This window comes from Cryptotermes secundus, unplaced genomic scaffold, assembly GCF_002891405.2.
Source record: "Cryptotermes secundus unplaced genomic scaffold, Csec_1.0 scaffold378, whole genome shotgun sequence".
Taxonomy (NCBI): Eukaryota; Metazoa; Arthropoda; class Insecta; order Blattodea; family Kalotermitidae; genus Cryptotermes; species Cryptotermes secundus.
The window spans coordinates 170,455-198,134 of NW_019734966.1; the positions used below are offsets into that span (position 1 = coordinate 170,455).

Genomic DNA, 27,680 nt, shown 5'->3' on the forward strand with positions numbered 1-27,680 from the left:
CTAACTTTTGCAGATAGAGGGTGTCGCGTGGTCAGCGCCATGGATCCTCCGTTAAGCTCGGTTTCCTCGACCAGAGCCGCTATTTCCTTGAAATAGCTCCTCAATTATCCTCACGAGGCGGAGTGGACCCCGTTCCAGACCCACTACTTCTCAGAAAATCTGGTAGCGCCGGGAATCGAACCCGAAACCTCTGGGTCTGTAGGCAGGAACTCTGACCACTAGACCACAGAGGCGGGCTTCATTAATATATTCCTAAATACGATTTATTTAAAATTATAAATATGTAGCTGAATGTGTTAGCACAGGCTTCAGCAAATTTCCATAGCCTCTGCTCTGTTACTAAAATACTTTTTAATCCGTCTCCTTTTCTTTACGCTTCTTCCGAGACTTCCGGTTACACCGTGACCTTCGAACACAACGCGTCATCCCTTTCTCTCATATTGCTACAGACGAAAGTAACGACGTAGAAGTTACAATGCTATTTTTAAAACACTTGGGTTATTAATATTACCAACTCGATGTTACCGCAGCAACCAAAGTTACTGCCTAATGTTGACGTGACAGCAAACAAAAGCCTACAGCATGGTCCAGGCTTTCAAACAGTTGCCATTTCGTTGAAGGATACTTTACGTTTCAGGTTCATTTAGTATTTTTTATTTTTCCTTGGCACTACAACCCCAGTGGGCCTAGGCCTACCTCCATGAACTTCTCCGTTCACTTCGGTTTTTCTAGATCTTAGACATACGGTAGGACTCCTTGGGCGGGTGATCAGCTCGTCGCAAGGCCCCTACCTGTACACAAACACAGAAAAACGCACACAAATATCAATGCCCTGAGTGGGATTCGAACCCACGATCCCGACTTCCGAGCGAGCGAAGACAGTGCATGCCTTAGACCGTCATTTAGTATAGCAAGTTTAAATATTTCTAATTTCTAATTTGGCGTTTAGAGAAAACATTTTTCTGATACGACACGCGGTTTTCCGTAACTAAACGACCAAAAAATAATATTCAAAGGAAATTAGAACTCTATTAAAAAGGATTTTATAGTTTTAATAGAGTAATGAAGTTTGAAATATAATGGGAATTTCTCCCATAAACTTTCATATCTTCATCTCCTTGTTCCCCCTCCCCGTCACGGCCTCCGCGCTCCACCGTCTACTTGACGTTCAAATAATTTAGGTGAATTCAGCTCAGAAAACACCGTTGCTGGATAACGTCAATAGGAAAGAGTCGTGCTACGTACTACATTATTTCAATTTCCCCCTCCCCGCAGGGTCGAGCGTAAGCGAGCATATACACGTACATACACGTAGGCTTTTGCAATTGTAGAACATGTGTATTTTAAACCGAAGTGTCTTTTTCGATTGATCCCGTATACTACCGTAAATCCCTGAAATCAGTTACGACCAATTCGTTCTAGTAAAATTATTGTGGTCCCACTCAGGGCATGGATGTTTGTGTGCGTTTTTCTGTGTTTGTGTACAGGTAGAGGCCTTACGACGAGCTGATCACCCGCCCAAGGAGTCCTACCGAATGTGTAAGATCTAGAAAAACCGAAGTGAAGGGAGAAGTTCATGGAGGTAGGCCTAGGCCCACTGGGGCTGTAGTGCCAAGGAAAAAAAATTATTGTGGTGTACGAGTGTTGTTCCTTTGCTAGGCAAAGACCTCGAAACAAACAACGAGACAACAGCCGCTGCTATGCAACCGCGTGGTAAACATGCCTCAACAGCAATAGAGTTTGCTGGAAACGGTGTTATTGAACCCGTTGCTAGGCATCTGCAACACTTGTACTACAGCAATAGAAACAGGGTGTTTTCTATGTGGTCCATGCCGAGGAGCTATCTTGAAAACAATTTGGGCGGCCCAGTTAGTTGTCAGTTGACACAGAATTAGCTGAAAGTCAGGTTATGAGGAGAAGATTAGGAGGATGGTGCGAAATGGCCGCCATCCTGGGAGTCAGTCACTTGTTAGTTGAAAGTTCTTAGTTGAGAGTTGAGTTCTTCGCTGGAGGCTGTGAAGCTAGAACCTCAGCACTTGTAGCTGAAGAATTTTCACTGTTAGAAGCCGTTACCAGGGAACGGCTGATGAAGACATAGCAGGCTGGAAAATGGCTTAGCGGGTGCTATGGTGATTTGTAGTGTGGAGACTAGAGAAAGTGCTGTAATTACTTGTAGTTCCAAGTGATGTGTTTAAGTGGTCAATGAATTCAATCACCAATCCATACCCAGTCTATAGTCACAACTAAATCTTGATATTATGAAACTCTACGCACATAAGACACGTCTATCTATCTATGGCTCTACAGCACTTAAGAATCTTTGCCGCTTTTTCAGTTTCTTAAACTATTACACAGTCAGTAGGGCTCCTTGGAGGGGGAATCAGCCCGTCGCAAAGCCGCTACCTGCACACGAAACAACACAAACAGATCTCCGTGCCTCTAGTGGGATTCTAACGCACGATTCCATTGTTCAAGCGGGCGAAGATGGTTCATGCCCTAGATGGCGTGGCCACTGTCATCGGCGACACAACTGTTATTCCGTATTAAAAACGAAATTACTGCAGTCGTTGCTAAAAAGCTGAGTCGAAGATTTAGGACCTTGTATTTAGGGCGATTTCTTATATAAAGCCAGGAAAGGCAAATACGAACTGCGGTCAAATTACAAATCAATTCCTATTTACTTATTTTTGCACTGCCTACAGCAGTTTCACTTTAAATTACACGTGGCTTACATTCTTCCCGCATAGGCACCCTTGAGTACACGTTCATACGGGCGTCTTTCTTAGAGAACAACTTCACGCAGAACTATCTCACTTCTACCAGACACTGCAGAAGAAATATTCCGTAATGACACTTTGCCCTGTCAAAGTCGCGAGCACCAAAACTCTGTCAGATTTCATTTGATGAAGGTCATTCGTCGGATATTTCTTTCGTCCTCTTTCCTTGCTTTGTTAAACTGGAACTGATTTCTTTGTAGGTTATGTAACGCTATTTTCATTACCTACATTATACAATTGGATTGTGAGATGAATGCTAATTGGCAAGTATTTCAAAGAAGCGGTCTTGACTTAATCGAAGTACTATTCTAAAAAAATTGCATGTAGGAACTGAGTAAAACCAGGAAACAATTCAATCAGGACATCCGATTCCCAGGCAACGGGGCTACATGGCACAATAGGTATCTTCCTCATTCTGATTTGCTCTTTCAGCTTGGTCTTCCTTCTGAGCGTACAGTTTTCCGTCAATAATTTTGAGTTCCCTCCTTAGCTGCTGAAGTTCCATTATTACTGAACTGGAAAACTCCCTGTCATCGTTTTATCACTATGTAAATAGTACGAAGTCCCGTAAGTTAACACTACATATTACCTATGTGGTAAGCAACTTGTTCTGCGCCACTGATCTGCAAGCCACAGCAGGGAGAATTAGCGAGATGGTCCTAACAGACCACTAATTTGTTTTCTCTGTGAACTCAGTCTGTGCGTTAATGAGAAAGCCTTGTCTCAGTATACAACATTGGCTTACAAACCAAAGCACTTTCTGGGTTTTAACGCTGTGCTGATCAGAAGTTCACTGACGTTTCGGAGGAACGTATCGCCTTAGCTGCACGGTCTGGTTTGTTACTTGGCCTATTCATCGACCCTGAATAAGGCAATAAGTCCCTCCGAAACGTCAGTGAACTTGTATATAACTATACGAAGCTACAATCGCTGTCAGGATGTCAAATCCAGTAGGTGTTTCTTGCTGGCCCGCTTGGTACACTGACAGCAAATGTTTACCACTGCAGATGTGACATTAAAGTGTTTTCTACCTGTTCCTTTCCTAACCCTGTCGAGGCTTCCATAGTAAACTGTAGGATCACCTACTTCTCTCCGACATTGCTTAGCGTATTAACTTGCGAACAAGACAGAAATTCACAGAATTGCCACAGTCAGAACCCTTTAGAATCTACTTAAGACAGAAATTCGTCTGTACCAATCTTCAGAGTAAATGTTCTTCCAGCTGCCAATTTCAATTACATCACACCGTTCGGTCCCTCTGCGCTGCAATGTTTTTATCAACATCTTCAACAGCGTTTAGACTTCTATAAACGTGTGCAGTATTTTTCTTGCTTTCGCAAAGCGAAATGCGATCTTTCATTCTTTTAATCAAAGGTCGGCCTCTCCAGTGAACTTTGTTCAGAGCAGCAGCCAAAGATGAAACCACTCCCAAGCACTTCACACTAACTACTCTGTGGAAATACGAGTCAGCTGCAAACTAGCAGACAACAGAACAAAGGCAGAGGAAGTGGCTTTTCAGAGAGGCAGAGAATCTTCTGCAAAACGGGGCAGGAAAAAGGAATCCGCATTTAAATTCCAACAATTTTCCTGGATTTTAGATCCGTTGGCTACAAATAACCTGACAGCAAAACCAAATTTTTAAATAAATGCTTCCCCCCCCCTTGCTTGATTCAAAATCGGCCTAGTGTTGACGGGACTGTTCAGAATGGGTCATAAACTGCTATACCTAAATGAGATGGAGTTAAAACAAGTTTTATGGTCGCGCCATAGCTTAAGCTGTTAGTCGCTGGCTTCCCACCGCGGCGGCCCGGGTTCAATCCCGGGTCTGGTCAAGTGGGTTTTATTGTAGACTTTTAATGCTAGTGGGGTGGGACTAAGTCCCTTGTACTGCGGCCACTTCTGGCCTATTGTACCAGCTCCAGATGATAGGTGAGGATGATTGTGGAGCAATTGGTGGAATGAGGATTGGCAGGGGAAACCGAAGTACTCGGAGAAAACCTGCCCCAGGGCCACTTTGTCCAGCACAAATCCCAGTTGACCAGACCCGGTACAAGGGACTTAGTCCCACCCCACTAGCAATAAAAATAATAAATAAAACAAGTTTTTACAGAACGAGCAGGAAGCACCAGAGCTTACTACTTCGATTCTAAAATTTTGGAATAGCTTGTATCAGTCACAATTCTAACTGCAGAAGATTTGATCGAAGTGGATACTGATGAAAAGAGCAGTAAACATTGATTCATCCGCAGAAACTTAAGCCATTACCAGAAGACGCTAGTTTAGTCTGCGGCACCTATGGTTTTCGAGTTTCTGTTAGTTAAGAACAGTCCTCGAGATCCTGCAAGGCATTCATGCAAAAACCACTTCATTAATATTGTGATGTATAGACCCATTGTTAAGCAATACAGACTCACATCGGAAACTCACGTAGCAGCTAAATTTTGAGTCGTGTTATGGACGGCACATGGGAGGGGGGGGGATCCAGAAAAATTAGAGGCACATACTAATCAGACTGCCGAAATAAACATATCCTGTAACATGGATCTAATCTAAGTAGCATTCACAATTCAAATCCTATCTCACAGAAGGTACACTGCACCTCCACTGCAGAGACTAATACAGGCTGTGTGAGAAACGCAGAATATTTATTGCTGAAGTACTGACCCACAGTAAAAGCCGGGATAGCGACTGGCTACGGCCTGCACGACGAGGAGTCGGAATTCGAGTCCTGGTAGGGTCAAGAAATTTCTCTTCTCCACGTCGTCCGGACTGGCTCCGGGGTCCATCCACCCCCTATCCAGTGGGAACCGGAGGTTCTTGCCCGTGGATAAAGCGGCCGGGGCGTGAAGTTGACCACTCACCTCCAGCTAGTGCCTAGGCCAAGAAAGTGTGGATCTATACATCCACTCCCCCAAACGCCTTTATGGCGTACTGTTTAATTAGTTACACACAGCTGATACACAGTAACACTTTGCCTTTAATGGTTACATGCAGAAATTGAATCTTTGCTTGAATTAAATTCTACACGTTTGGAAATTTGAAACGGAAGTTATGAAATTCACGGAGATAATTCCCGTTAAGTAAATATAACTAATTTATTACGGTGGACAATTAGATGAGTTAAGCATGTAACACGCAAAGGGTAGACGAGAAATGTATACTAAAGTTTAGTTTGGAAAGCTAAAGAGACCACATGGAGATGCACGCACAGTTCTGAAGATAATATTAAAACGTAGTTTAAAGAAATAGTCATGTGAGGATGTGAACTGAATTTATCTGGCTCTGAACAGGTTCCAGTGTCGACCAAGCCAAGAAGAGACACAGCTCGGTGTGTTGCTTGCTGATGGCCTGCTTGGCTTTATGTTCTACCCTGATGATGGAGGTAGCACCTTCTTCCGAAAGCCAGTCAATTAACACCAGACTACACAGTATTAAGTCCCAGAATATATTATTCTAAACTTCTCAATTTCTGGTTTCAATTCTGAACTCAAAACATTTTCGCCACGTCGACATTTTGAATATGGAATTCTTGGCTAAAACAGCCCTTACTTTACTGCCGTATTTTTGTTTGCGTTTCTGTAACTTCTGTCAGTCATAATGGGACATAAAAGGTCATTATCATTAACACCGCTACTTCGAACTGGATAATAAACCGGACGTAACTGAATATGTATTACGTACAAGCAAGAACAGAGAGGCTAGTAAAAAAAAGGTACTCTCGTAAGTATCCCAAAAATTACGAGGAATACACAGACAAAGAGACACACGCAAACGGATACAGATAGCAAGGTGATCTCATAAGCCTCGTCGAAATCTAAAAAATGAGGGAAGACATAAACAGACAGTGAAGTGAAGTGAAGTGAAGTGAAGTGAAGTGAAGTGAACTGTGGTGAGGAAGTGAAGGGGGTGTAAGAGTAGTGAAGTTGAATGAAGGGAATATCATGGTGAAATGTGAGTGCATCAGTTCATGACATTATGTATTTCATTAGTGTTACTGTTTAGTGTATAGTATGCTTATGTTTTATTATATATTAATTTATTTAACTGTAGTTGCAATTGTATTTGTTGTAGTTGTAGTCGTATTTGCATTGCATTCATTGTGTGTAGTGTGTCCTTTATTGTTTGTGTAGTTTTGTGGGCTGTGTTTTGTTTGAGTGTGGTGTGTTATTTTGTGTGATGTGTGTTATTTGTGTGTTGTATCTTACTGTAGTACCACTGCCACCGGGTAAAACCCCATTTTCACTTAAAATAAATAAATAAATAATAATAATAACAACGACAGGGTAATCTCATAAGCTTCCTCATATTTTATCAAATAGGGAAAGTAGGCTGAAAACTATGCGTTACAGCATTTTGACTGCCATTTTTATCAGATTTAACCAAACGAAGCTTATTTTCAGCCAAATTTCCTTATTTTGCAAAATAAAATAAGGCTTATGAGATCAGCTCTCTGTCTATGTTTGTATCCGCCTTTGTCTGTCCATCTCTCTGTGTATCCCCTTAAATTTTGTATTGGAGCTTGTGAGATAACCTTGCTGTCTTTGTGTGCCCCATAATTTTTTGCGCTTACGAAGCTTATGAGATCATCTTGTTGTCTGTGTACCCCCTATCGTTTCTAGGGAAGAAGCCATCTGTGTGTCTGTCCTATTTTTTCCTACGTGATGTATGTCGTATCAAAGGAAAGTAGGCGACTAGTTCTCAGAACTTCTTGTTTTTATATTATAAAAAAAGTGTAAGCTTGTTGCTCTGTTCATTCAGCCGTGAGATGTTAAGCTCCCTGTCTTCTGTGATGAGACGCTGTGCAGATGGTGTCTTGTACATGGCGTCACACCACGGACAGAGCAATTTTCAGGTAATCAGGTGCTATATCTCTCAGGGAGCTTGACAAGGCACGCGATAATTTAAAAACTAATGGAATGATATCGGATAAGAGGCTGTACTACTATGACGGTGAAGTGTACGAACTTATGATTTGTAAGGCACTGTGGTCCAATATACAAAGCCACTGAAATTTCGGAGGAATGAATCGTTTCCATTTTCTGGGTCGTAAAGCAAACCAAGCAAGAAACCGACAATAAATGGGACTGTTTCTTGGTAGTATATTACATGGCCTGCATTCCTACCCTGAAGATGGAAGCGATATGTTCTTCCGAAACGCCTGGATTTTCAGAATTACATGACATTACAACTTAGGATGCTGTGCTTGTAACAAAATGATAATTTGTAATGAAGCTGGACGGATCACTGGCTAAAAGCGAGAGCGGCATGCAGACTGATAACAAGTACATGCCTTGGGGACCGAGTAAACACGGCTGAATCCTTGAATGGTTTATTTTTAACGGGAAAGTGAAATAATTTGTTCCTGAAGAGAGATGGGTAACCGTGAGCCTCATTTCAAATAAACAAGAATCGAGAAGAGAAGGGCCTGCGGGCGTTGGAAATTTCCAGAGGATGTCGTGCATATGAGCCCCTCGTACCTACTCACTTCGAGTACTTCAGAGCCCTGGCGGAGGAGAGCCCAAAGCAAAACATATCAAGCTGAAAGCAAGACGCTGTCTCTCCCTTCCGGTGCTTTCCGAAAGGCCCACACCTCCTCATATGGAATGAAACTGGAGTCGCGTGGGCTTCATGACGTAAAGATTGGGTTATGTGAAATCTCTCCACTGCCCGAAACACGGTTTCTTGCCCGAATCATAGCAAAGCAGCTTCTATTCAGCCCTCTAGCGATTAATCAGAAGTACATTAAGAAATTTTGATCAATTTCAGAACTGTAATGTCATCATATTGTAGCATGTAGACCCGTTGCTAGGCAACAACCACGAAATAAGCAGCTATACAACATCCAATGTTAGGTAATGGTTCCGTAAACAACGGGCGTTGCTAGGGAATCGCCATGACAGATTAGTAATAAGCAACAACGTAGTAAATGGGAAGCGATGGTTCCGTGACACAATAGAGGTGTTTTCTGTGCGGTCAGTGTCGAGGTTATTCTAACGAGTAGCAGCTGTGGTTACGAGAGAAACGCATCAAGGGCAGCGTAGAATACCTCCACCGTGACCCTGTGAATCGTAGGAGGCGACGAAAAGGAAAGTCTCAAATCTGAGACAGTAAAATATGGTCGCGATCTGAGAATGTTCAATAAATCCAATTACCAATCCAAACCCCGTCTATAATCACTCATACACGTGACATGATAACAACCATACTTATTTTATTATGGTTCTGTTGACATTGCTGTCTAAAGCTACATAACTTTAAATGTTTTGTTGCTTGCTGAGCAATGATTTGGATAGAATTTATGTAGAAGCTCCACTGACTCATGATGGACCTCGTGCTTTCGCTGTGGTCACTGTGAACAGCAGGTGTGCGATCTTCTAGGATGAAAAGCCGTGAATTGCAGAGACAGCCCGACGTTCCAGATTAACATATCACCTACATCCTCAGGGTCGAAGAGTAAGCCAAACGTAGGATCAGCTCGGCACCTGTATTTGCTGGTTTCTCGCTTAGCCAACTATTCATTCCTGAAGATGGAGGTGATATATTCCTCTGAAAAGCCAACAAGAAAAACCTTTAACTTAAAGACTGTGGAAAATGGATCAATTTTGATCTTTTTTGGCAATGCAATAATACGATGTAGTGTCACACAATAGAGAAACTAGAGATCGGTAATAGAATTTACTGAATATTCCTCTGCACCTGGGCTCACGTCCTCGCAGACTGGCGGCCATCTCACATTAATATTCTACTCTTTTAACTGCCGTCTCAGGACTCGCTCCTAATGGCAGCTGGAACTCGTTATGTATAGTCTCGGCACGGACTGCACAGGAAACATCGCTTCCAACAGTTCTTCCATTATTGCATTTACACCGCCGTTACCTATCAATGGCTGTTTCTCTGGCTCCACACGTCTGTTTTTGAGCAAATATGCCACAGTATATTTATTGTTTCATTTATACACAATTCATGGTGGTCAGTTAGATCAAAACATATAGTGTGTCAGGTATACCGCACAGGGGTCAACATAATGGCTGGCATTCAAATGTTCCATCTTCATGATGAGGATAAAGGCCATAACAGTCCTCATAGTTGAAACTGATGAAATTTGCCTATTTCACTGCTCGTGTGTCTCTTTTATCCATAATTACGCATCACCAGTATTAGTAAAGATTATGCGAGTTAATACAAAATACTCGTGCTAATGTGAACTACAATTGTTAACATGAAGCTTATGAGATCACCTTGTTGTCTGTCTATGTCTGCCCATCTATCTGCGTATCGCTCTCTAATTTTTAAGCTAATGTGTTTCAAGAGATCATCTCGCTATCTTTATGTCCCCACCCCCCAATTTGTTGTTAGGAGGCTCATGACGTCGCCTTGTTTTCTGTGTGTCCGTGTGCCTCCCCCAGCTATTTCGTTCTCTATGTGGTCCGTGTCGTACCAAATGAACGTAAGCAATTCTTCCCAAAACTCCTAGTTATACTCGTAATATAGAGTTATCTATATTTTTCAACATTATCCATTGTCTTGTTTTTATTTAAAACGGGGTTTCGTAGACTAGACACAGTCTATGTTCTCAGAGTAGAATCCTGCTCTGTTGCGTTCAACTGGCAGAGTTATTCTCTATCTCCTGACACCAGAAGTAACACAAAGCGCGACAGAAACCGTCAGCGGGAGGTAAGATGAAAACGTATGCTCAGCCACAAACATGAGACCTTGAACTTACGGGCGTGCATAATATTCAGGTTGGACTCCGTAAAACCATAGTCCATCTGAAAAACTAAAGATGAATCAAATGAACGAATTCGTAAAAGAAAAGACAGCTGTACGTATTGTAACATACATTAGCCGTGTTACTTCTGACGTCTGGAGATAGGGAATAGCTCTATGATTGGCCCCAACAGAATGTTTTTTTACCTTATAATGGATACAGCGTCCAATCTCCGACACGTCTCAGGAACCGAAAATGTATAATTTTATCTGTCTGTGGATCATTTAACGACGTTTTCATCATATATAATGGGGAGCCAGGACGACTCAGTCGGTATAGCGACTGAACTCCGTAGGGGCTGGACGGTCGAGGTTCGATTCAGAGTAGGGGCAGAGATTTTCCTCTCCGTCATAGCGTGAGTGGGGCACACCCAGGCTCGCATCCAACAGAAACCGGGTAATATTTGCCTGGGGGTAAAGCGACAGGGACGTGAAGCTGACCACTCCATTCAGTACCGAGGTCAAGGGTGATGGAGTTTTACCTCTTCTCCCTTATATGACTTCATGGCGTGGTGCTTAATTAATTGAGCACATGGACAAATTTACTTTTACCTTAACATTGCCCAGGATTATATAGTGTCGAATGGACAGATGACAGTTGAATTCTAATTTGGAAAGCGGCCGTGTTACTGAAGAAAACAACTAAAAAGTCTCAGGGGTACAGTCTATGTCTCGGCCGAGATTCGAACCGAAAACCTCCCGAATAAAAGTCAAGCATATTACCGCTACCGCGCCAGTTCCCATAACCCGAACTTACCTGACGTCACGAGTTTCATCATACTCTGGCGTATAGATCCGTTGCTAGGCAAAAACCTCGAAACAAACGAGACAACAGTCGTTGCTATGCAACGGCGAGGTAAACCCGCCTCTACGACGATAGAATTACTGTTGTAAACGGTGTTATGTAACAACAAAATTGTACAGGAAAGAAGCAGAAGCCAAACAAAATCATGAGAATGAACATGTTCGCAGCGTAGGACAAGGAGAAGCCAGACAGAGAAATTATAAGAGGCTTAAACTTGGCGGCAGCCAAGCGTACGACCGTTCAAGTGACTAGGCTGCCGTTGTAGCATAAGATATGTAAGCTAAGCATGGCCTGCTCTGTATAGCCTGTACTGACAGAGGACTTGTGTGTAGTGCAAAAGGAAGAATTTTCAGTAACATGCTATATGTGCACTTGACAAAAGGCCAAGCATATTCATAAGAGACAAACCCACCTTCTCGTCAGAGAGGATGTTACATAAGGACTACTATCGCAAATGTTCAGTTTAGAACAAAAAAGAATCTGTGACCGTGAGTCTGAAGGGGTTTGACGCCAAGACGAACTGATTGGCGGTAAACCGCCAGCCGTAAAGTAACTCTAACTCTGATTTTTAACCCAGTCAGTCTTGAGTCAGCGGTTAGGGAGTTGACAGTTGAAAGCTTGGGAGCCAAATTTCGACTGACAGCTCTCAGGCTGGCGGCCATTTCACACCAACCGCATATTCTTCCTTTCACACGCTGGCTTTGAGCTCACAGACTGCCTTCCTTACAACTTACTCTGTTACTACTAACTACAGCTCAGAGTCAGAGTTACTTTACGACTGGCGATTTACCGCCAATCAGTTTGTTTTGGCGACAAGACCCTTGAGCCTCACGACCAGTAATTTTATTTTTTCAACTGAACACTTGCGGTTATAATCCTTTTGTACAATTGTTGCTGGTCCTCGCCAGGGCAGTCATTCTAAGGTCCTAGTTCTGCGGGACTCATGACCATATCTCAGATTCGAGACTGCCCCAACCTGGAGAGCCAGGCTCCCGTATTTATATCCTCCTTCAACAGGGTGGCTCAGTGATACCTCCAGGCATTAGGTTCCCTTTTCCTCGCCTTCTACGACTAGCAGGGCTACGGTGGAATTATTCGAACACACTTTCACACTAGATCCACCACTGTCTAGGTCGCCTCAATTGTCTTCAAAAAAACTCAACACGGACCACATAGAAAACACCTCGTTTTCATTGTTGTAGTCCAACTGTTGCAAATGTCTAGCAACGGGTTCCATAACAGCGTTTACAACAATAACACAGTTGTTGTAGATGTGTGTTTAACGTGCTTTTGCATAGCAACGGCTGTTGTCTCGTTTGTTTCGAGGTCTGCCTAGCAACGGATCTGTATGCCATAACTAACTGGACACTAAATTTTAAACAAGAAAGTCTTAAATGAGCAATTTATTATTCGTCCAATGGAAACACCGTCAATTTATACCTAGGTTTAGTTGGTTTTTTATGTTATCCGAGGAAGAACCGAAATATTTGGATATATCTTGCCCAGTGCCACTTTGTCCACCATAATTCCCGCATAAAGTGACATAGCATGAAACCCGAGCCTCGGCGGTAAGGAGACGTCGTGGACGCCCAGACGGAATGACTATTTATGCAGTACCATGGATACTGAAGAACACAAACAGGCAGGAAATGTTTTCAGCAAGATACGAACACTTCTCGACAAAACACTTCGCGTTTAACATTAATACATTTTCAGAAAGGATCTCACTAATATCTCTCAGATTAAGATTATCTTTCCTTGATATTAAGGAGAGAACATAGACTGAAGGATGAGATTGGCGGGACACGTAGCACGCATGACAGAGAAGCGAAATGAATACAGGGTTTTGATGAAAAGCCAGAAAAGAAAAAGACCAATACAAAGACAAAGACGTAATGGAAAAATAATATTGTCACGTAGTGTGTGTGTGACTGCAGGCGGAATTTGGAATGTTGAATAGATTTATTGACCGCTTACAGGTCGTAACTACAAACAATTATAACACTAAATCATTATTTATACACTTTACAGATGACAAGACCACACGGTCTAGTTTTCTCAATATGTTACTAAATGTTTCCTGGTAACGGGTCCAATAATTACTATTTCTCTGCCTCTAGGCTAAAGTCCTTTCTTCACAGACCCCCGTATAGAAACGAACTGAGCTGAGTCTGAGTCTGAGTCTCATGTTACGACCGACGGCCAGTCGGCCGGTCTGTCTTGAAATAAAGCACCCATCTGGGGCTTACGACAAGACTGTCAGACAGTTGCGGATTTGTTCATGTGGGCGCTCTCTCTGAACGAGATGGCGGGTCTGTCGTTTACAATTACTGCTGGTCCTCGCTAGCGCAGTCATTCTCGGGTCCGTTTCCCGTGGGACTCGCGACCATATTTTACTGTCTCAGATTCGAGACTTCACTTTTCGTCGCCTCCGACGACACACAGAGCTACGATGGAGGCATTCGACCCCGTCTCCATACGGAACCGAACCAAGCTCTAACTTTATCCCGCTTAAAATCTCTCAGCACAGGGCACGTAGAGAATACAGCTCTTCTATTGTTGTAGTCTAATAGCTGCCTAGCAACGGGAATATGTTTACTGAGCCGTTGCCCAGAAACGGGTCTGATATATCTACCCATCGCGCAGTCGTTGCACAGCAAAAGTACTACACGCTACAATATTAAAATGGGTCTTAGGATAATAGGATTGTGTGATATAGCCTGGACTCATCTGGCTCAGGATAGGGTTCATTGGCGGGCTGTCATGAACACGGCAATGAACAAATCCTCGGAAATCCTTGAGCAGCTGAGTGACTGATGTTTTCTCAAGGACTCTGTACCATGGGCTTAAGTATCTTTATGTTGTATTCTTATCTGGCAATGGAGGAGCTTTCTAAACAACCTTGTTCCTTATGCCCTTTTTATATTTCTGGATGTGAACATTTAATGTGTGCGAATATGGCGGCTCTTCGAATTTAATATCTGACGAAGTCATTAATTTGCAGATCTGCTTTACAAACGTGCTAACCTAATACTAGGATCTGCACATTTTTCACAACACTGAACTACGCATGTCTAATGTGGTGTCTCTTCTTAGAAAACGACTGCTGTTTCTCTGATCCGCCTCAAGAAAATCTGATAAGTAATTAATTTAATCAACCCGAGGCCGTACCGTAGCTCGGGAGGTTAGTCGCCGGCTTCCAACCGCGGCGGCCCGGGTTCAATCCCAGGTCAGGTCATGTGGGATTCGTGGTAGACAAAGTGGCACTAGGGCAGGTTTCCTCAGAGTACTTCGGTTTCACCAGCCAATTCTCATTCCACTGACTGATCCACATTCATGATCTAACAGCCGTGGTTAGTACAATAGATCAAAGAGTGGCTGACGTACCAAGTGGACTTAGTCTCATCACATCCCTAGAAAATTAAGGAAACTAAGAACTAATTAATATCCCCGACGTTGAAGAGTACGTCTGTCAGGGTTTTAACGCCGTGTAGCGCGGAGAAATTACGAACGTTTCGGTGGAACATATCACTTCCATCTTCAGTTCGAAGAATAAGTCATGCAGGAAACCAGCAGAAAGAGGAGACACATCGCGCCAGTAAGCAAGAAAACAACAGAAGCAGATGGCACTCGGTTCGTCGAATGCTTCTGCTTGTTTCTTGCTTGATTTACTCTTTGCCTCTGAAGGACAGAACAGGTATGTTTCTTTGAAATGTCCAATATTCCTCAATGTCATCACCGTCAGAACTCAAATACAACCTCAATGTTCATTATTCCAACACAGCTGAAAAAGGCCAGATCAGAATGGGCTAAATAACATTGTAAAAATATATAGGGATATTATAAATGATTTGGGTGAGAACACATTAGTGTATTTCCTGATTGGTTACAGATAAGAATATGAAAAAACTTGAAAACGGCAAGGTACCTCACTAAGGCTACATTGGCAATATTTATTGTAACGCACCAGCCGCCGAGTGGCGCTCGGATCACTAAAGAAAGAAAATGGCGTCTAAAGAGCAAAATGCTTGTGTAGAACGAGAAGGACCCATTCCTTGGCCCTCTGCGTCTCCGGACCTTACTCCATGTGACTTATGGGGATATGTGAAAGACTAGGTACACCAAACCCTGACGTCACGGTCACTTCGATGGCAAATTTCACAGGGCGTAGCCATCGTCGATGGGTTATAGTTGCGGCGTATTTGGGAAGAATGCGAGTATCATGTTGACATTTGCAGGGTAAACTGATGGGGCATATATCGCGCTACTTAAGGTAAAGTCTACTAGTTTCCACGTTTATTTCAAGTTGTTTCACGTTTGTATCTGTAACAGTTTTAACAGCACACTAATTTTTTGCAAACTAAATAATTAATAACAGCCCTTTATTTAACCGTGAATCTATCCAAAAACCATTCACCATGCACAGCGTGAGATCCTTCAAAAACTGAAATTGTACTTGCCACTTGTGTCAAGGGAAGACCGGACATAAAACCATTCACCATGAGAACCTGAGTCCTTTCAAAACCTGAAACTGTATTTGACACGTATGTAAATGACTGGCACGTATACAAAGTGCATAATGTCTCAACCAACTGCGCTTCTGCGTGCGCCATGATAGACGAATATCTGTATGCAAATGAGTGAAGTTCCTTCAGTCAGTGATTAATAAATACAAAATTTCTAAAATAAACATCTACAGAGCGAATAATAACAAAAGCTTGTGTTTCACCCGTAAATCCCAACTATACTACAGAGGCTCCAGACACGACCAGAAATCTATATAGAAGCCTCCCTACTATAAAAACCAAATAACATTTCGGAATAAGAATCTCATTTTTGACAGAGCAAAATATTCGCAGTGACAACTTATTCCAAGCGCCAAATTCCTGCCTATTAACCGCAGTCGTTTCCATAGAAACTTCATATTTGGACACAAGCAATTTACTGTGGCTTTTGTCTTCCGTCTCTTTGTGACCCACAGAATATCAACTCCCTCATTCTTTTGTCCTTCACTGGTAACATGGTCATGTTGCCTCGCGACGGAAACCAGCGACGGGCATATTATTTTTATATGTAAGCCGGATGTGTCTAATTCAACGCAACAGAGAGCCGGAGAGTCTGGGGGGGGGGGATTAAACAGAACAACCCGTTGATAATTCAACGGCAAGTCTCATATAAACTTTCATTCTATTAATTTCCTTTGCCTTCTCCCATATTACTTCCCACTCTTAGTTTTATTGATTGATACATCGAGTCCTACATTTAACGTCATCTCCCACGAATAATACATACGAATAGAAAATCGTAAACTGTATCATATATATATAGCCTACTACACTTTACATATCTCCTTCAAAATATTTTCATTACTCGCGGAATGGACATGATACACCGAAACCAAAGACTGCTACCTCTTTCGTGACCTACTATGTAACTTAACATCATGCACCGTGTTAACGCTAAATACTGTAACGTGTATACTCGGTGCTAAGCAACGAGTCGGTAAACACATTCCCACAAGCTCTCAACAATAGAAGGGCTTTCATTGCTAGGTAATGGACCAGTGGATGTGCGTTCTGGACAACAGATAACGGTGTTTTCCATGGTGTCCGACCAGAGGCTATAAGAATTGTTCGGCAGGACAGTAGAAGCCATTTGCAAATATATGTAAATACTGACAATGGACTCACTAATACGGACTATGACAAACATACCCGACCTCTTGTCAGAGAGGGCGCCCCAAATGGACAGGACAGTAACTTTCATATAAGAAAAAAAAATCTGGTCATGAACCCCAGCCGGGGCTCGACACCAAGACAGACAGACTGACTGACTGACCGTCAGTCGCAATGTGACTTGGACTTGGATTTGGAGTAGAAGCCTGTTCGCGTATTTAATGTCGCACTGCTGGCTAGAAATCAGTTTGCATCCGGAAGATCCTGCGACCGGCCAACTCGACCAAGGTTTTTCGTGGTTTTCCTCGGTCCTAGAGCAAATGCTGAGTTGGTACCCAAATTCCACGTTGCACTGCATGCCTCACATGCAACCCTCCCATTGGTAACATCAAAATTTAACCCTAATATAGCCCTCCTAACGTTAGCAAAAATTTTACTATAATGCACCCCTTCCAGCGTCATAAAACATATTTAAAAAAAATCCGATTATATGCTCTACCTATACCAGAAGGACAAGCGGGCACTGCCTGGGAACGTTTAAAATCGGAGATAGAGTTTCTTACCCCCTCCCAATGTAGTGTCCCTCACTACCATCCCCCACTTCTTCCTCTTCTTCTTCTTCAGGCTGCAGAGGATTAAAGAGAACTAAGAATCGACAACGGTACGCGGACCAAGAGTTGCTGACCTATCATCATATATATCCTGTAGTAGACGCCAGTAGCAGGAACATAGTCCGATCTGAGGCGTGGACAAAGGTGTCGGCTGAAGATTTATTGTGAGTTACTGTAATTTATTGTGATTAAGAATGATTGTACAAGGAGTGATCAGTAAATCTAATTACCAATCCAAATCCCATCTTATAAGTCACCCATACACGTGATAATATTCTGTTGCTGTTGCTATTATAACCCGAAATCGCATAATGGCAATGATAGTGCTCATGTTTTCAAAATAGTTTATTATGTGTCATGAATTTCAGGAGCGGCGGAACTGGGTCAACCACCCCACCCCCCTTTGTCAGCTTTTGCTCTCGGTAGCTGACCGCCCCTTGTGAGATACATGGGCCAGGATAAGAAGACCGTAAGTTTCCTTCACTGCTCATCTTTCATGCCACGACTGCAGCTTAAAATGACTCACTATATTACAAAAAAGGATATCCGTGTGTTTCTGTTCAAGTAAAACATTCAGATATGTGTCGTGACCTGATTTATAGGAACAGATCTGAGATAGTGAAATATACACGTGAACACCAGGGCTTTCTGCGCTGTTATTTATCTGGAAAAGAATAAAATATGAATCGTGTAAAAAAAGAGGTTTCGTCCCAAGTATCCTGGTGTTCGAGTCCCACCTTCATCAATTATCTTCGATCTACTGAAGGAAGTTCGTTCAACCGGGAATTTCTTAGACAGAAAATGCACAAGGCAGAATTCTGTGATAGCAGAAGGGACGCTTCATGAAATTAAATCCATATTAGAACATAAAAACGTGAAGCTATCTCTCTAAGAGGCAGTGGAGGCCTAAAGAATTGTGAAGCGTCGAAGTTCCCACATTTTCGATACATTCGGCTCACAGATGGCGGTGTGGTTGTCAGCTTTATGCGCCGGCCACCCTTTAACCCCAGGAAGATTCCTGATACTCATTTCTGTTAGGGGCTGGGGATGAGCTATAATGCGGCTGAAAGGATTAGATCAATTGACAAAATCCAATGACCTCATCGGGAATCGAATCCACGACCTTCCTGCTCGTAGCACAGCGCCACAAACAGCTACTGTAACGCGTAAGAATCAGCAGGTACAAGTTTCGGCGACGACAGCGTGGACGGTGACTGATACCTTACGTGTACGGAAAAGAATATTGTAGACGGGTTCAAGCGATTACGAGAGAATAGAGCGTTTTTGTAACTGGTTCTTATGGGCAGTACATGGCGATATTATGGCCCAAAACTTACATTCATTTTTACTGATGTAGCTTGATTCTGTCTGAATTGATATATCAGAGCTCAGAAGAACAGGTACTGGAGCAGTGTTAATCCGAGACAGACTTCTGAATTGCCCCTTCACGATCAGAGGATTACTGTGAGGCGTGTCTATAATTCAGAACGGTATGTCAGTGATATACCTGAGGTATTTTTAGAAGCATAAAGGAAGAAGGAATAAAAATACATGTGGTTATTTTATGCAAGATGGTGCTACAACACACATTACTAATTATGATATTAATATTTAAAATTACATGTCTGAAGCCAAAGAGATAAGTCAGATGTCGTGGCCGCCACGTCTCCAGGATTAAGTAACTGTAATTTCTATAAGTGGGGAAACCTAAAAAGCAAACTGAATTCAAATAATCTCCTTCCCCCACTGGATGATATTTTTTACGAAAACAATTAGTATATTAACGTCACTAAACTGGAACTAATGTGAAACAACATTTTCAAGAGGACTGAAGTTCTATTCAGTTTCCATTCCACAATATATGTATAATTCTGTTATGACTATACGGTTTCTATAATTACGACACGTTTCGACCACTATTTGTGGCCATCATTAGGTAGTACTTACACAGTCACTCTCAACTCTCTCTGCTGTCCCCTCTCCGTTGGCCAATGTTTACAACTGGGGTAAGCTCGTATTCTTGTTCACAATGTAGGGTTTCAGTTATGGACTTAAACAAATATTGTGAATTATATGCANGTTTAAAATCGGAGATAGAGTTTCTTACCCCCTCCCAATATAGTGTCCCTCACTACCATCCCCCACTTCTTCCTCTTCTTCTTCTTCAGGCTGCAGAGGATTAAAGAGAACTAAGAATCGACAACGGTACGCGGACCAAGAGTTGCTGACCTATCATCATATATATCCTGTAGTAGACGCCAGTAGCAGGAACATAGTCCGATCTGAGGCGTGGACAAAGGTGTCGGCTGAAGATTTATTGTGAGTTACTGTAATTTATTGTGATTAAGAATGATTGTACAAGGAGTGATCAGTAAATCTAATTACCAATCCAAATCCCATCTTATAAGTCACCCATACACGTGATAATATTCTGTTGCTGTTGCTATTATAACCCGAAATCGCATAATGGCAATGATAGTGCTCATGTTTTCAAAATAGTTTATTATGTGTCATGAATTTCAGGAGCGGCGGAACTGGGTCAACCACCCCACCCCCCTTTGTCAGCTTTTGCTCTCGGTAGCTGACCGCCCCTTGTGAGATACATGGGCCAGGATAAGAAGACCGTAAGATTCCTTCACTGCTCATCTTTCATGCCACGACTGCAGCTTAAAATGACTCACTATATTACAAAAAAGGATATCCGTGTGTTTCTGTTCAAGTAAAACATTCAGATATGTGTCGTGACCTGATTTATAGGAACAGATCTGAGATAGTGAAATATACACGTGAACACCAGGGCTTTCTGCGCTGTTATTTATCTGGAAAAGAATAAAATATGAATCGTGTAAAAAAAGAGGTTTCGTCCCAAGTATCCTGGTGTTCGAGTCCCACCTTCATCAATTATCTTCGATCTACTGAAGGAAGTTCGTTCAACCGGGAATTTCTTAGACAGAAAATGCACAAGGCAGAATTCTGTGATAGCAGAAGGGACGCTTCATGAAATTAAATCCATATTAGAACATAAAAACGTGAAGCTATCTCTCTAAGAGGCAGTGGAGGCCTAAAGAATTGTGAAGCGTCGAAGTTCCCACATTTTCGATACATTCGGCTCACAGATGGCGGTGTGGTTGTCAGCTTTATGCGCCGGCCACCCTTTAACCCCAGGAAGATTCCTGATACTCATTTCTGTTAGGGGCTGGGGATGAGCTATAATGCGGCTGAAAGGATTAGATCAATTGACAAAATCCAATGACCTCATCGGGAATCGAATCCACGACCTTCCTGCTCGTAGCACAGCGCCACAAACAGCTACTCTAACGCGTAAGAATCAGCAGGTACAAGTTTCGGCGACGACAGCGTGGACGGTGACTGATACCTTACGTGTACGGAAAAGAATATTGTAGACGGGTTCAAGCGATTACGAGAGAATAGAGCGTTTTTGTAACTGGTTCTTATGGGCAGTACATGGCGATATTATGGCCCAAAACTTACATTCATTTTTACTGATGTAGCTTGATTCTGTCTGAATTGATATATCAGAGCTCAGAAGAACAGGTACTGGAGCAGTGTTAATCCGAGACAGACTTCTGAATTGCCCCTTCACGATCAGAGGATTGCTGTGAGGCGTGTCTATAATTCAGAACGGTATGTCAGTGATATACCTGAGGTATTTTTAGAAGCATAAAGGAAGAAGGAATAAAAATACATGTGGTTATTTTATGCAAGATGGTGCTACAACACACATTACTAATTATGATATTAATATTTAAAATTACATGTCTGAAGCCAAAGAGATAAGTCAGATGTCGTGGCCGCCACGTCTCCAGGATTAAGTAACTGTAATTTCTATAAGTGGGGAAACCTAAAAAGCAAACTGAATTCAAATAATCTCCTTCCCCCACTGGATGATATTTTTTACGAAAACAATTAGTATATTAACGTCACTAAACTGGAACTAATGTGAAACAACATTTTCAAGAGGACTGAAGTTCTATTCAGTTTCCATTCCACAATATATGTATAATTCTGTTATGACTATACGGTTTCTATAATTACGACACGTTTCGACCACTATTTGTGGCCATCATTAGGTAGTACTTACACAGTCACTCTCAACTCTCTCTGCTGTCCCCTCTCCGTTGGCCAATGTTTACAACTGGGGTAAGCTCGTATTCTTGTTCACAATGTAGGGTTTCAGTTATGGACTTAAACAAATATTGTGAATTATATGCACCTCTGTCCTAGTGTTCCGAAGGGTATGCGTTATTCGCAGCATAAAAGTATTTTTAATTTTGCATCAGCCTCAAAATCTGTTTTTATAGCTACTTTAGTTTTAATTAAGTTAAAATAGATAATTCTGAACTTGTTGAAATTGAACTAATATTGGTTAAGTATTATTATTATCGTCACCATCATCATCAGTTGTGGCAGTGTACTACAATAAGATAAAAAACACAAAAAACACACATCACACAAACAACAAATGACACACTACACAAAATGAATACAATGCAAATACAATTACAACTATAATAAATACAATTACGACTACAATTATATAAATTAATGTTCATAAAAATAAGTATACTGTACACTAAACAGTAATAGTAATTAAATACAAAATGCATGAACTGATGCACTCACATTTCACCATGATATTCCCTTCATTCCAATTCGCTAGACTTACGTACCCTTCATATCCTCACTTCAATTACTGTAACTTGATTCAGCCGGAAAACTTTGCAGTTAACTTAGAATTATACATATGTTGTGACACTGAAGCTGAATAGAATAGTCAACACACAATATGAGGAAACAATGCAAGAATGTTAGGATTGAAGTTTGTTTAAGAGCTGAAAGAAGACATGTTGAGCAATACCTGTGATGGTGAATGTTTCTAAACAAATTATCCCCTCCAATATACACACGTCCGAGTCTATAATTCGCGGGATATTAATGTCTAAACTTGACTCCGTTTCTCTTGAAGGTGACGCTACGTGTTCCGGTTAGCAAGGCGCCGACGGTAAGACGATCAAGTGATATGGTTCTTCAAGAAACACCCTGTATATAGAAATGTATTCTTGAATAATTTTCAATTGTTCTCACCGTCTTAACGCATTTTACAATGTATCTGCTTGGGGCCCCTACAGCCCTGGTGGGTGTTAGCAGTTTTTTTTTCAGTACTTTATTCTATACACAGTCGGTTGGACTCCTTGAGTGGGGGAGCAGACCGTCGCAAGACCGCTACCTACATACAGAGCAACACAAAAACAGAATAAACACACATACACACATTCATGTCTCGAGTGGCATTCGAACTCACGATCCCAGTGTTTGGGCTGGCTAAAACGGTTCATGCCTTGTACCGCACGACCACTGTGATCAGCGCGTCACAATCACTGTTGCGTTTTTGTCTAGGAATTAACGCCAACACAATATTCTAAACTCTGATTGGACGGTTCAGATGTTAATGGACGCTCTGAAGCGAAACTGCTGTGAGCTTCATTCGACTTTCTTATGCCACGTTGAAGGCATGGTGGATGTACGCATACCTGGGACTCCAAACGTGAATTTAAGTCCATATTTATACAAATCTACTTAGTTGTTTCTTCTCCATTGTGAGAAACAAAAACGCATTCAAGGTTGCATTACTAACACCGGAGAGGGGCAGGGACCAGTAACATTGCACCGCGCACTTGTAAGTTTCCCACAATGGAAATCGGAAAAATATACATTAGGATACCGGTAAGTTTGTTACTTATCCATTGATTTCACCCAATAATCAGACCGGACGCAGTGTCCTAGTGTCCAAAACCGTACCATGTTTTACCACAAGCACACGAATGCTGATCGGTATATTTCATTTTCGTCACTTCAGACATCTGCCTGCACTTCAGTAACACTTTACTCCCTGGCAAGAAGTGAATTTCTTAAATCAAGTATTAACACGTATATTAGGGCAGTCCCGTGGGACATAGCGTCTACTTACCGTAGGAAACAGACCGGCTGAGTTGGACTGGAATTAAAGTAGGTCTCGTCGCGACGGCAGACGGCGCGTTACTGTCAGTATCACAGCGCGTCTCCCCGTGTGACGTAATAGACCCTACCACCGGGGCTGTCAGTACGGCGGCGGCGTCATTGTATGCCTAGAGGGAACAGAAAGATGAATGAGGAACGTGTATTGGTTCATCCTTCTTGGGCTATGTCTCAAGCTAAGGTCGTGGGACGGAATCAAAACATCAGTCATTCGGTTTATCAACAAGTTCCACGTTTTTTATTGTAATCGTCAATAAATCCTATCGTGAGCCAGCTGAACCCAACCCACGCTCACAAATAATCATGTAACTTCATACATTACAAGCTCAGTAATGAAAAGCCCGAATACCGCTCAAGAAACGGCAATTTCAGAGGTCGTTTAGTGTCACAAATTATGTAACATGTATGGTGAAGGGCTTTCTACTGGATTCGTTTCTTGCTGTGCATTATTTGCTCCCATTTCTTTTATTTTTTATTTTTCATTGGCACTACAGTCCCAGTGGGCCTAGGCCTACCTCCATGAACTTCTCTGTTCACTTCGGTTTTTCTAGATCTTACACATTCGGTAGGACTCCTTGGGCGGGTGATCAGCTCGTCGCAAGGCCTCTACCTGTACACAAACATAGAAAAACGCACACACACAAACTAAAAATCATACCCTGAGTGTGAATCGAAACCACGATCCCGGTCTCCAAGCGAGCGAAGACAGTACATGCCTTAGGCCCCTCAGCTACCGTGACCGGCTATTCCTTTTATTTATGGCAATATATTGTCGCGTGTATGAGTAACCATAGACAGGGTTTGGATTTGGAATTCACTTTATTAACCACTTACAGATATAATTACAAGCAACTACAGCGCTATCGCTAATTCAGAAAAGCCGCAGTTCAGTACAGCATATACTAAGTCTTCTCAGTCTGCTGTATCTTCACCAGTCGTTGTCTGGTAACGGCTTCCAACGACGGACGTTCCGTTACTCTGTATTCTCGAACTGTCCTCGTTCCTCAGCTACCAAATTCTAATGACAGAACTGCAGTTCTCTAACTCACCAACCAACTCTTTATTTCCCTGCTCTGAACTAACTCTCACCGTTTGTCCGGCTTATAACATCTCCGCATGGATCGCACAGAAAAATTGTTCCTCTGTTGCTGGTCAATTACTGCTTAGCGGACCACAAAGAAAACACCGCTTTTCATTCCATTGGCACATGTTAGGATTCTGTTATTAGCAACGGGCGTTGATTACTGAGACATTACTTAGCAAAGGACTTACATTTTACAATATTTAAACATATTAGCATTATCCTGCCATTTATAATAAGGTCTTTCCACTAAAATCTTACACAATGTCTCAAATTGGAGGCTAATTATTTTCTTAGGCTTAAACAATTATTTTGAGCGATGAGTGAAAGGGTGCTAAAGGAACAGAGTCGGTCTAAAATAAGGGATTGCCCCAGAATTTCTCAGTAAGGTCTGAGGCAAATACACGTATTTGTAAGATTTGAGGTTTTCACGGTGGTGACTATGAAGAAGGCCGTTTTCTAGGATTTGGTGCCGTGCAGACCTTGTGTGAACCGACGTTTCAGAGGAAGGTGGATTTTTTCCTGTGGGGTTATGTCAAGAGCAGTGGGTACCGAACACGAGATAACGGACCTGATGACCTGAAGACCCGCATCAGGAATGCGATCTCAGCTATTCCAGCGGACATGCTCCACAGAACATGGCAAGAGCTCGAATATGGTCTGGACGTTCTCCGTGCTACCAAGGGAGCCCGCATCGAGGTCTACTGAGATCAGTAAAAAACTTCCAACAGTTTCATTATGATGCCGCAAACCGCATGTGGCTAGCTCAATTTGTTTGCGACCCACAGTTATTCAAAACCCCGACGGTATTTAGTGGACACACTGTACATGGCACCACATCCCAGAAAACGGCATTCTTCATTTATCGTATTTATTTTGGAACAGGGTTTCACAGTGTGATCGTAATTAAGCATGTAGTGTGGGGTAGAAACATTCTGCATCGATTGGGCTGTCCATTAGTTGGTCAAGGTCAAACTGTCCCCCTCTCCCTCATATGCCCATATTAACATCATCTCGTAGCATGTTCACCGTGGATGGGTTTACACTGAGACACCTGAGTTGCTGATGTGCTGTAAGCAACTGCATGAAGCTAAGCCCTTCTTGGCAAACTCGTAGTCTCGTGACTCATGAAGGGGTTCCGATCTATGTATTGAGCCCAAGAGTTAACTACCGTCAGAGTACAGTTCTGTTTTATATTGAAATGCCGTGTAGATCGCAGACAGCTTAGCTCAGCTTCCATCGGTTTCTTGTTTGGTTTACTTTTACACAACAAAGACGTAGATGATTTGTTTCTTCGAAGCGTCGGGCTGTTCCCAAACTACACGGCGGTAAAACCCAGAAACCCGTTCTCTTCTGATTAACCGCTGGGAGAACTCTCGAAATCATAAGAGTTAATGACTGTGCTCGCAAGAGTCCGCCACCGTTCTTGCTGAAGTCCACAACCTCACATCATGTTCATCTGAGACACATTTTAATACTGTAACGTGTTTGGCTACTGAGACGCCGTTCGGATTGGTAATTGGGTTTATTAACCACGTAATTACACACTCTCTTTTTTTTTCCTCGGCACTACAGCCCCAGTGGGCTTAGGCCTACCTCCATGAACTCCGTTCACTTCGGTTTATCTAGATCTTACACATAAGGTAGGACTCCTTGGGCGGGTGATCAGCTCGTCGCAAGGCCTCTACCTGTACACAAACACAGAAAAACGCACACAAACATCCATGCCCTCAGTGGGATTCGAACCCAGGATCCCGGCTTCCGAGCGAGCGAAGACAGTGCATGCCTTAGACCGTTCGGCTACCGTGACCGGCACACTCTCTCTTTAGCTACACTTATATTACAGCGACGTAGCTGATTTACATACACCTCATAATTTACTGTTGCACGCACACACTAGTTCTCTCCGGGTAACGTACAGTATCTGAACACAGGACTAGCGCTTCAGATCACTCCAAGTATTGCACATAATTAAGGTCTTCAATCACCATTTAAATTTTCACAGGTCTTCTACGAACTCCCCGTTGCTGTCTTCCGCCGAGAATTCTTTCACTGTCACTTAAACACTCAAACACTCTCAAATACTCCCGAATACTGATAAATACTCTCCAAATACTTACTTCTGTTCAAGTCAAAGTCAAAGTCACATTGCGACTGACAGTCAGTCAGTCAGTCAGTCAGTAAGTCTTGGTGTCGATTTACTTCTGGGGCTCATTACCAGATATTATATGTAATTATTACCGTTTCACAGTTATGGTCTTATTTTTGTGGGACACCCTCTCTGACGAGAGGATGAGTCTCTATTTGGCATACGCTGCTGTCCCTTGCCAGAGCGGTCTTTCTCGGGTCCGAGTCCCTTGGGACTCGCGACCATATTTTACTGTCTCAGAATTGACTTCCCTTTTCGTCGCCTCCTACGACTCGCAGGGTCACGGTGGAGATATTCGACCCCGACTCCACATGGGGTCTCTTACTTCTGTTCTGTCTATAACTGTCATTTTATAGTCTCCTTATTGACCACGTAGAAAAAACAGCCTATATTGTTAGAACGTGTTTACCGACGGATTGCATAGCAACGGTGCGGCACGGACTCCATAGAAAACGCCGCACTCCAATTGTTGCCTTGCGTGTATTCGGTCGCGAGGTGTTTTGCGGTCAGTTACCTAGCAACGCTGTGAGCGTCCACGGTATACTATTACTCTTGTTTTCTTCTATGTATTCAATGTGGTCTCTTTTATTCAAGTTTTCTTTCCAGAATTTTGAATACCTTTTGCTTCGCTCATATGCGTGCTACATGTGCATTGAATTCTATTTTGAAAAACTGAGCATATCGTCATAAACACGATTTTTTCTCATACCTACAACACGCTTCTTAAATCAGTGATAAATCTCAAATATGACTACACCTTTCACACTTATCATATCCAA

General features: G+C 42.5%; 2 protein-coding genes across 2 annotated transcripts in view; one reads left to right on the forward strand and one right to left on the reverse strand.

The window, feature by feature from the left end:
* LOC111869069 (dual 3',5'-cyclic-AMP and -GMP phosphodiesterase 11A) overlaps nt 1-23,735 on the reverse strand; it is a gene marked incomplete at its 3' end in the record, with an annotated part of 191,462 nt that extends 167,727 nt beyond the window's left edge. Inside the window, 1 exon segment of the mRNA XM_033753272.1 lies at nt 23,625-23,735.
* LOC111869059 (protein sneaky) overlaps nt 1-27,680 on the forward strand; it is a 166,376-nt gene that overhangs the window by 74,185 nt on the left and 64,511 nt on the right. The gene's annotated exons all lie outside the window — the stretch shown is intronic.